Raw genomic sequence first — 10,956 nt, forward strand, 5'->3', positions numbered from 1 at the left:
AACACTTGGTGCTGAGGACCTAGTTTCAAGACTGGACTGTGCTTGTTTTTATTTCCAGGCTATTTCTAGTTTGGCCTCCTGGTCTGAATGCCTATTTGTGACTGAAGTGCTGCACTCCAGCACGTCTTCCACCTTAATTTCCTCTTAAAACAATGCACCTTGTGAGCTCTGAGACCACTCCACGGTACAAAACGAAGCACAGTAAGTGTGGGCAACCAGGAGGTTCACTTCAAACCTGCACTCCAATCTAAATGAAAACATTAATCGAAGTCCACCCTCGGTGTTTAATTGACACTATCAAAAGGCAGCTTTAGTCCATGATACACAGTGTGACAGGAGAGAAAGGGTAGAGGAGAGAGAAGACGTAAAAGAGGAATCCACTTAGAAGTCCGGCCAACTGGAAAGTCTTTCTGCCAAGAACCGAAGAACTAATCAAACAGGTCGTAATGGTACCATATATCTTTTCTTCCACTGAGCTGTCCAATATTTTTTTCTTGTCATTTATTACATTGACTATTGGTTGTGCTTTATATAGAAAAAATCACACCTGAGTTCAAGCATTTGAAGACTGTCAGGGCACAGCTGGGAGGGAATAAGATTACTTTTGGTAATCACACTGGAGGAAAGAGGCATCTAATTCTCCAGCAGTAAGAAAAGCTTTTAAAGTAAAAGATGACACTGGAATGAGAGCAAAAGGACACAAAATGGCAGTGAGTAAACAGAGTCTGGAAAAACAAGAGATTTGTAATCATCAGGGAACTGGAAATGTGGAACTAGTTTCCAGCAGAACCCAGGAGATAGATTTTCAGGTGAAATTCAATTATTTTCTAGAGGAAATTGCTAGGCGTCGTTGCCTACAATGTTGGACCACCACCAGAAAGTCCCTCCCAGTTCCATAAGAACCGCATAAAATCCCAAAGTCAGTAAAGGCCATAAGGGACCATTCACCCCCGTGCAGAAGGAGGCAAACTTTCTGCTCTCACAGCAGACACGTGGTGGGTTTGTATCCTGTCTGGATGAGTGTCAAGGACATTCAAAGCAGCAGCATTAGACAGAAGTAAGGCTCCAGATCTCAAAAGTCATTGCCTGCACCCTTCTATGGCATATACATAGATGATCATGGGCTCAACTCTAAATTTTGGATATACATCTCTTACTACATAGTTTATTGCTCCAGCTTGCCAAGCAGCAGAGATTACTGTCTTTGGGAATGATGCTATTATCTTGTGAACATGCAAATGCCTTTCCTTATAAACTGTAAACTACCACATATCTGTTAAATTTTAGACCAGCCTCCTGGTAACATGAGTACATACCAGATCAATGACCTGCACTATCTCACAGTGTGTTCAAGCAATACTGCCTGAAGATTAACTCATCTCCAGTGTTCTACTTGTTTTCAAATGCCCAGATTCTCAGGTTTTAACTATATGGAAAGCTACTAACTATCGCACAAGTATATATAAAACCCCAACCTTTTATTAATGATTTGTTGCAGGGTTGCTTTGGAAATGGAGAGAGATATGCCCTTGTGCTTGGAATTAAGGAGATGCAGCAAACTGTTTTTATGGAAATGTTTTGCACGTCTTGTAAATGCCAATTATATGAAAACAGAAAGTAGAAAATTATTTTCTGCATTGTAGTATTTCAAAGGGATATATTGACTGTCCCTGTGAGATAACAGACAAAAAGAGCAAACCAGGAATAGCTAATTGTTAGGTTTGGTCTGTAGTAAATGTCAAAAAGGAATCAAAACACAAAAGGCATGAGCTAAACCATCACAAGCTTCTACTCTTGCTATCTTCCCTTTCAAAACTGCTCCTCTTTATTATCTTGGTTTAATTCAGCTATTGCATACACACACACCAGCACACAGAGTCTGGATTTCTGTGCTTTGGTCAAGACAAAAAAACTGTAAAAAATATATTCATTTACTCATATTTTGTTTTATACAAAAACAATTATTTTCTTTAATGATGAGAGGTTCTTGTACTATTTTTCAAGTCTACCATTCTTCAAGGCTTTGAAGAAGAATGTCATTTTGAAACAAAGTATTGCAATGCTTTGATTTAAAAAGATCCACAGTTCTCCTGCTTTCATTTTTCTCTTTGCTTACAGCTAAGAGTATTCATTGAATTCTGCACAGATTCTTTCAGCCAACCTGAAAGCACACTTCTTTTAAAACGAAAAGGCTATTTGCCCCAAAATTTTCACCAAACTCCATACAGATACATCCAGTGCTAATACACTGATGCAACGGACCTTGCCACCCTTTTGGGAGCACACCTTACACCTATGGCAACCTAGCAACTAAGTAATTAGCTAGAGTGATAACAGCATTTCAGTCCCTCTCTTCTCTATTTTAGGGAAAAAGGAGATTTTTGAGGTCAAAACCTGGCAGGTGGCTTCAGAGTCACATGAGAACAACATAAGTAATCAAAGAAATCATTACTATCGTGGTTAATATCTCATTAATTACCATCATCAACATGCTGTTTGTAACCATTTGTGTTATTATTCAGCTGTATGTTGATGTTTGTCTCAGTTTTGGATCTTGGTATTTTCTTTTTCTGCATTTCCCTTTTCCAAAAGAATTAAAACCAAACTAATGCACATCATTTCCTATGCATGCTCATGCTTTAATCTTCTTTCAATACAGTTTGCTTTTAACTACTTTTCCTTCCCACTTCGATAACTGCTTATCATTTATCATTTGGAAAAACATGCTTTTAGGAAGCCATAGAGTTTACTGGCATCATTATCAGCACAGCTTTTTGTCTAACATTAAAATTCATATTTACAGCCCAACATTTGTTTTACTCCCTGCAGTAGTGGAAATACCATATGCAAGGGAGCTCCCCGGGGAGAGAAAAGGATGTGTGTGCATCTATCTCTGTGTGTGTGTGAGCATAAAATGAACCACGAATATGGGTGAGCACAGGCAAAATTCTCACAGCCCCTGCTTACAGGGACATCCAGACCTTTCTGCCCTCTTTGGCTGACGATGTGTCTCTTTCCATTGATTACCTATTCTTGCTCCTGACCCATACGCAGCTGGGCCCATATTCATTCTACAACTCCCTGAAAGGAGGTTATAGCAAGGTGGGTGTCAGTCTCTTCTCCCAAGTAACAAGTGATAGGACAAGAGCAAATGGCCTCAAGTTGCGCCAGGGAGGGTTTAGATTGGGTATTAGGAAAACTTTCTTCACTGAAAGGGTTGTCAAGCATTGGAACAGGCTGCCCAGGGAAGTGTATGAGTCTTTTATATACCCTGGAGGTATATAAAAGATGTGTAGATGTGGTGCTGAGGGACACGGTTTAGTGGTAACTTGGCAGTGTTAGGTTAACATTTGGACTTGATGATCTAAAAGGTCTCTTCCAACCTAGATGACTCTATGATTCTATGATATATTTGTGACATACAGCTCGCCACACAAAGATGACTCTTCTAGTAGCTTTGTGCACAGGGAGATTGAAAAATACCTTCCAAGGGTTAGACCAGTAAAGAGGGGTAAGGTACCTGTGGTCCTGCGCCAGCTCAGGTTCTCTGGCAGAATCCTGTCTCTCCTGGTGCCAAGTCCCGTGCCCCATGTGCTGGGCCACATTACTCGGTGTTACCTCCAGGCCACTGAGAGGACACTCTTCAAACCTGAGGTCCACTTCTCTGACAGTAGCACAGAAGCATAGGCAGTACCCGCAGTGGACTGAGAACAAACTCTGGTGTTTGTTGTTAAATGCTACTATACATGCTTCCCTTCCTCCTCCCTCACACTTATGCAGTCGCATAATTCCAGCCCATATCTGTAACATAATTATTCTTCTGATGAACTAGAAAATCCTGTTTTTTCCAGATTGGCTACCCAACATGGATGCCATAAGCCCACTAAACGGTCAAAGGCATCAATACAATCTGCAGATCATTTTAATGTCAAATCAGTCTTGTAATGCTTAAATAATGACGTCTCATTTTCAGCAGTGACATCATAGCAGACTTGTAAAGGCCCTCCTGTGCTTTAGGCTTCACATATGTTCCTATTGGGCGTCTTCGAAATAAGGAGGCACATGAGTCTCATTAAAAATAATTGGAGTTGAGCATACAGTTACTTTGGAAAAAACTTCCAAGTACCTACCTGTATCTTCAAGCACCTAAATACTTTTAAAATCTGGGCTGAAGTGAACTCAAGTTATTCGCATTTCCTGCCAAGCACCATTTTTATTTTTAATTAAAGTGATGCTATTTCTGTTGATCCCACCGGTTCTTTCAGTGACCAAATGCCAGGAACAGCAAGTGCTAAATTAGTGATTGACAGTGGGATGGAGCAACACCAAAAACTTGCCTAATAAAAGCTTGCCCCAGCCCAACGCCCTCGGGGCATGCTGCAAGCAGTAAAGGTGGCAGAGAGATCAAACCTTTTCCGCCTGCCTCATTAATCTGCCTGCAGCAGCTCTGCAATATTCTGGGGTGTCATTTGAACCCAAACCCATGGCCCACTGTCTTATAACCTGCTGGTGGTCTGCTTCTAATATGTGAAGTGGGGCAGACTGCCTGGACTCCACTGATAATCTTATTAATTGTGCCCTTGTATCTAATTATCAGCACTGACACATGCCTTCAGGTTTTTGGATCAAATTACAGAAGGATGATTTGACAAAGGTAGTTTACTTCTAATTTGCCTATGCTCAATTATACCAGCATAGAGCCTTGACAAAGGAAGAGGAAACTCTTTTTCAGGGTGCACATTTGCATTTATATCTAATCAACAAAACCACCTTTCTGCAGCAAGGTTTCAGTGGGGTTGCTTGTAATACCTAAGTGTTAGTAGCACACCTTGTCTCCAGGGCGATACTAATTTCTAGAGGCCCATCTTTCTAGCTTGACCCAGAAGCATGCAAATAGCGCACAACACTCGTATTACCTCATTTAAAAAGACCCCGAGTACAAATTCATTAAGACAAAGAAATGCTAATAGGTTGTTTGATACTAATAGGCTAATCACATTATTTAGGAAGGACAGAGAAGAAAGTTTTAGTCTTTCTTTAAGAAGGAGCCGAGAGCTCAGCTTGCAGATGTCTGCTGCCCATGGCAGCTACTGCTCTGAGAGCGCGCTGCACTGCTTCCGCACAGCACCTCCAGCTGTTCCATAGTGGCCTATAGGCACTGTAACCTTTTTTAGGCAGTTGGTCTTGGAAAACATCATCTTGCCTTCCTGAGCTGTTGCCAAAAAGTCGTCGCTCTCCTCTCTGCCCCTGACATCAAGAGAACACTACCATTTTTCATAAGCATGGAGTTCAGCACCAGACAATTCCACGTGGCTCAAAAACTTGGCAGATGCAAGAACAGCTCACACAAATGGCCACAATATTCTTACTTCAGAACAGTTACCAACAATATACTGCCACGGTGATTAGATGCAGATTAGATGCACATACTCAGGTTAAAGCTAAGCTTTCTCCCTGCAGAACTGTCGAGGATAGCCTAGCTGGAAAAGGATCAGCCTAGTGAGTCCTGCCTAGAAGCATTAAGTTTCTCCAATATTTGCACAACTCTACTAGCTAACAGCTTTGAGGCTGGACTCTTAAAAAAATCTTAATCTCGGCCTAGGGAAGTGGATTTGCTAATAAGTAGGTTCAGATTTGTTCTCTGAACTTCCCAACAAACTCAATCTTCTACCAGTGAGATAAATTTAAAACTAACCTGGTATCTGTCCCTTAATCCTAGTTTTCTTACCTTTGCTGCAAATAACCTTCCCTGGTTAAGTAATGAATTTTGCAGGCCCAGCTCCCTGTAATCAGTAAAGCATATGCCACAGTGTAAGCTGCAATGCAAAACAAAGCATGAATTCACCATATTCAGGAAAACAAATACATAAAATGAACATATGTTTCCTTTCAGAGACTTAGCAGCTTACTTGACTACCTCTTTTACCTTGGGTTTTACAAACCATCCATGCGAGACATTCCAGTGCACACAGCTCGCAGCCTCTAGCGACTCCAAATTCACACCTCTTGGAGGGATGTATAAGCTATCTGCCTTTCACAAGTGGGAGGCCAACATACAGATCAACTATTCCTCTGCTGCACAACGGAAACATGCAGCGTGTCAGGGAACCAAATGAAAACCTTCATTGTGCCATGCGACTACTCATTACACTATGGCACATCTGCACCTCTGCTTGTGCAGATCTATGCTTAAAAACCATAGTCTCTTCTTTTACCCCACTGGCCTCGAGGCTTCCCCTCTTCCACTGCAAACACTCCTGCTTTACACCGGTGCCAGGTATGTCCGCAGCTCTCCTGCCATAAGTAAATTATTCCCAAAGCAACTTCTCCTATAATAGTTTAGCTTGAAATTTGTGGCTTTGAGAGTAAAAGAAGGGCTTGTGTGCTCAAACGTCTTTTCCACTTTTTTTTTTTTTCTCTTCACCTGTCTATACAAACCTTCCCTAGGACCCTCATGACTGCAACGCAACCACTAATCCCTACAGAGTCTTCAACTGGGAGAAAAAGGTTGACCTGAAACCAAATGTTAAGATCCAAAGAGTGAACTGCAGAAAGAAAACTAACTCTAGAGTTGAACACAGCATTTGTCCCTTCACTTCTGAGGTGGCCTGGACCCAAATCTCCACCACGAAAGCACATGGAGAGAGCACCATTTAACTGCCAGAGACATGAAGGCTGAAGAAGCACTCTTTCTACGTTACTTCTGTATTTTAAATCCATCCGTTTTCTTGTCTCATAGCCCTGCGTGATCATGTGGAAGTCTGCTCATTTGACTGAACTACTTATTTTTGTGTCTTCACAGCCAAAGCCTTCATGTGTTGTTGTGTGAAAGGGGCAAAGCAGTTTTGGCAGAAAATAAACCCCCTTGCGCTCTAACACTCCTCACCGAGGTGGGAGGCTAGGTGCAGCTAGGTTTAAATTCTGAGTGATGCCCAATTCAGCACTATCAGTCCAATCGCGTTTAATACGTATTAAACTATTATGATTTGGGTACACTAATGGTGGACTGCACCTTCAGTCTAGTTGTCCTCATGAACTAGCACAGCCATTCTCGAGCCTTTGGTCGCGTCCAGTGAGAAACCGAAATGACTAGCTACCTAAAAAGTACAGTTTATTTAAACAACAGGTATATAGGTTCTTAGGATTGCCAGTGATAAATACACTGTCTGCAAAGCACATGCAAATGAAAGTATTGTTACATATACAAAACGCGCAACAAAGTTATAAACGATACAGCCTGGCTATAAATGTAGGAAAGAGATTTTCTAGAGAAATTCCTAGGTTTCCCGAGGAAGCACTCGGTATAATCGAAGTCTTACCCAAAGGCGTCCCTATGAGGGGGAAGAAAGGCTCAGCCCGTCGACTGATCCTGGAAATCAGTGATGGAATTCTTCGCGATGGTGTCTTCCCTGGGTATCGCCCCTCACTCGGGCTATTTTTATACTATTTATTATCTTCAAGGTGGAGTTTGAGTGACTTTAGTCATACATACTTTTATTATGATTGGTGTAAAATTCTCTCGCTTCACAATTAAAGGTATAGTTTACGAGAAATTCAGGGCGCAGACTCAGGAAGGAGTGGTCGCACCTTGGAGGCGGGTAGCCTTTGGGATGGAGGTGTGTTTTGGTATTGTAATGACATTATAATGAGCGAAGTTTGCACAAAGGACAGCATTTCATCAAAATTTGACAAAATGTTGTCTCTGAGTATTGAGCGGGCAGCTAATTGGCAGCTTATCTCTTTCATGGCATCATCCCATTCCCTTATCTGCTATACATCATAAGGTAAAGCCGCGGAATAATTGCATCCCGTTCTGTACCTCATGTAGCTTCACAAGCATCCTTATCAGGGAACCACAGGTGTTGTATTCTTCATGCCAGCTGCGGCTATTTTCTACCTCAGAAGCCTCTTGATTTTATACTTTTCCTGAATGTGTGAACAATGCGGTACTTTTGTATTTTTAGCCAATTTAGTAATTATTCCACACGTGTCTGGATGAAATTACCTCCAGAGTTCTGTAAAGCAGCCTATCAGATTTACTATTTTCATCTCTTATGTGTTGTTGTTTAATATTTTCGCAGCCTCAAACATCTGTCTACTTTCTTGCAGGTATCCCAGTCGGGAAATCCAATCCTTATGCTGTATTAAAGTAGCATTTTAACATATCAATATCATAAAATGTTTTTTGTTGTATAGTAAGAAAACTTCTGGAAAAAAAGAAAATCTTATCCAGTGGATTTCTCATCTCCAATAGTCTGTGTTTGAAAGTACAAGCTTTGTTGAATACTATTAACCCTCCAAAATAGTGGTAATAATTGAATACTAATACCTCCATTTAGATAAAGAAGGCAAGGTCCAGAGCATTGAGCTACAGGGATTTTTGTGATGCTGTTGCTGATGAGTTTATACAAACTCCTATTTTGATTGCACTAATGAAGGTAGCAGTGCAAGTCCAAGACAAACCTGAACTGAAAATCATAAATGTTCTTTTGTTCTATCACTTTTTGATGTTGATGTAATGCTTATTTTCCCACTAATGAGGTAAATCAAGTAGTCTCACTTATTTCTCTTGTCGTTTCAGCTAGGACAGATCTAGCCTAACAAGGCTTCGCTTGAGGACTAAAGGAATGGAACAGGGTCACATTTCCATTTCCAGGAGATGCTGGCTCCTGAGCAGAACAAACATTCATCCTGCTTAATTCTAGCCTGATAAGAAATGAAACCTCTAGACTAAGAAGACTCGTCATTCCGCTAGTTTTCAGTAAAGAGAAAGAAAGTTTTTAAAAAAAAAATAACCCTTCTCTTCTAGGATGTATTGGCTCTCCCTTGAAATTGCTTTTGCTTGCCTAGCCAAGAGAGAGAGTCTAGATGACAACTCAAACTGGACACGTAGCTTTTAAATGCTAGGCTGAAGAACATTAGTCGGTTCCTTGGATTCACAGCAACTCGTTCCTGCCAGGACAGCTGAAGAAAGGAATAGCTACTGGGCATATCTCTCAGCTGCAGTGCTGTAAAAAACGGGAGTGAAACTACCTACTAGAAGGAAGACCACTGGACAGGTTGGCTGCTTTCTAGCTTCCTGTTTAGTCCATGATGATACTGATAGAGGGAGAGAAAAGGAAAATACTGTGGTCTGCTAAACCAGAGAAAGAGCAGATATTTCACTGTTGTCAAAAGAAGAGCATGAAATGAAGAGAGAGAGTGCTGAATTGAAGAGAGGCATCTGATGACGGACAACATGCAAGCAGAGTTCATAAAAAAGTACGCACTTCTAAAACTTGAGAATTAAATCTAAACATTAAACATACACACACTGTTGTTAATGCTTTCTTTCACTCACGATGACGCAGCTGTTCCACTGGAGCAGATCATCTGCCAAAGGAAACAGGTTGCGGAAACTCTCTCCCAAAAAGCAGGTTTAAAATCGGAAAAAAAGAGCTGAAGTCTCTGATTAGGGGTCTGCTTCCCCCACCTGAAGCGGCCATGGAGATCCAAGCACTAAGTTCAGACACTACGAGTGCCCACAAAGGCTGTCAGCATCCCAACTGCTTAAACAGCACGACCCCTTTCACCCCCACACATACAGCAAGAACAGCCGCCACCAGAGAAGAGCTCTGCCAAAAAAATATCGGGTTGACTGTCTCACTTACCTCCTCCTGTGATTTTAATCTCACATTTTTGCAAATTAAGCTGAATCCTCTTGATTTCAGCAGGGACCAGATGAACCCCATTCGAGAGAACAGCATCAGAGTGTTAAACATCTGCCTTTCCCAAGCTAGCTTGATAAAATATAAAAGAGTGTAGAGGCCATTTATTCAAGTAAAGCGTGTTTCTTTGGTTATAGATGTTGCAGCTGCCTCGAGACTACCTAGAAATTAACTGTTCAGAATTTGGATGACATTAATTAGCCCTCCAGAATGGAAATGTGTAATCTACCACCATGATCATGAATGGGAGACTTCAAGAAACAGCAATTTACACAAGGCTGCAGCTGCAAACATAAAAGCATGAGTGTATGCACAACACATGCTTTCTCCTACAACAAACAAACATTTGGGGTTTATATTTTAAGACTCTGAACCTCATGAAGACACCCAAGAAGCAGAAAGAGACATCAAAACACCTTAGCTCAAATTGTTGCAGCTACTTAAATTGATTTCAAGTGTCTGCTACATTTGTTCTGAAATTACCTAATAATACATTGCATACTTAAAAATCACAGCTGAAGACGGGTCATCTTGTTCTCCTGATGTACATGGAGCCACTCAGGAGCACTGAGCTATTTTTAAATGTCACCAGGGACTTTCAGAAGAGCCTCGTGGCAGGCAGAGACAGGGAAGGGAAGGACAGGAGTTCCCAGGGACCACGACACAGGAGGGCCATGGACAGGCTTGTTCCACAGTTTTGTTTCCTTTTGGATGTTCAATGTTTCTCAGTTTTTTGTCAGGTGGACACTTTAGTGAAATCATCTTTGTGCCATAATAAAGAGGGCAGGGGTTGGGAGCATGACCCTACATATGTTTGGGAGCCAGAACTTTGCCCACTGTGATTTGTGTGAGAGAAAATCAGTGGTACTGCTAAACTCTCGTTATTTTTCAAGACTCATCATGACATAAAACTGCATAGAGCTCTGGGAAGTGGGAACATTTGGAAATGGTAAAATCTACGAAAGGAGTGCAGTTAGTCTTTGGTTCCAGTAGTGGTTTTAGGTCCTGGTCCCCTTTTCGGACTTCAAATTTTATCATAATTTAAAAAATAAAATTAAACTGTAATTGTGATTTTCATGTAATAACATGAATCCAGCTGCTGGAACTTTAAAAATATCATGATAATACACCAAATATCACATGACTGAAGATTTTTAAAAAAAGAGACCCAAGTCAGTTCCCCATAGGTGACATTGGTTGGGTTCCTGATGCGGCACTGTACACAGCTCTGCTACTGTATCAGGAGATC

This window comes from Larus michahellis, chromosome 2 (genome assembly GCF_964199755.1).
Source record: "Larus michahellis chromosome 2, bLarMic1.1, whole genome shotgun sequence".
NCBI classification, from domain to species: Eukaryota; Metazoa; Chordata; class Aves; order Charadriiformes; family Laridae; genus Larus; species Larus michahellis.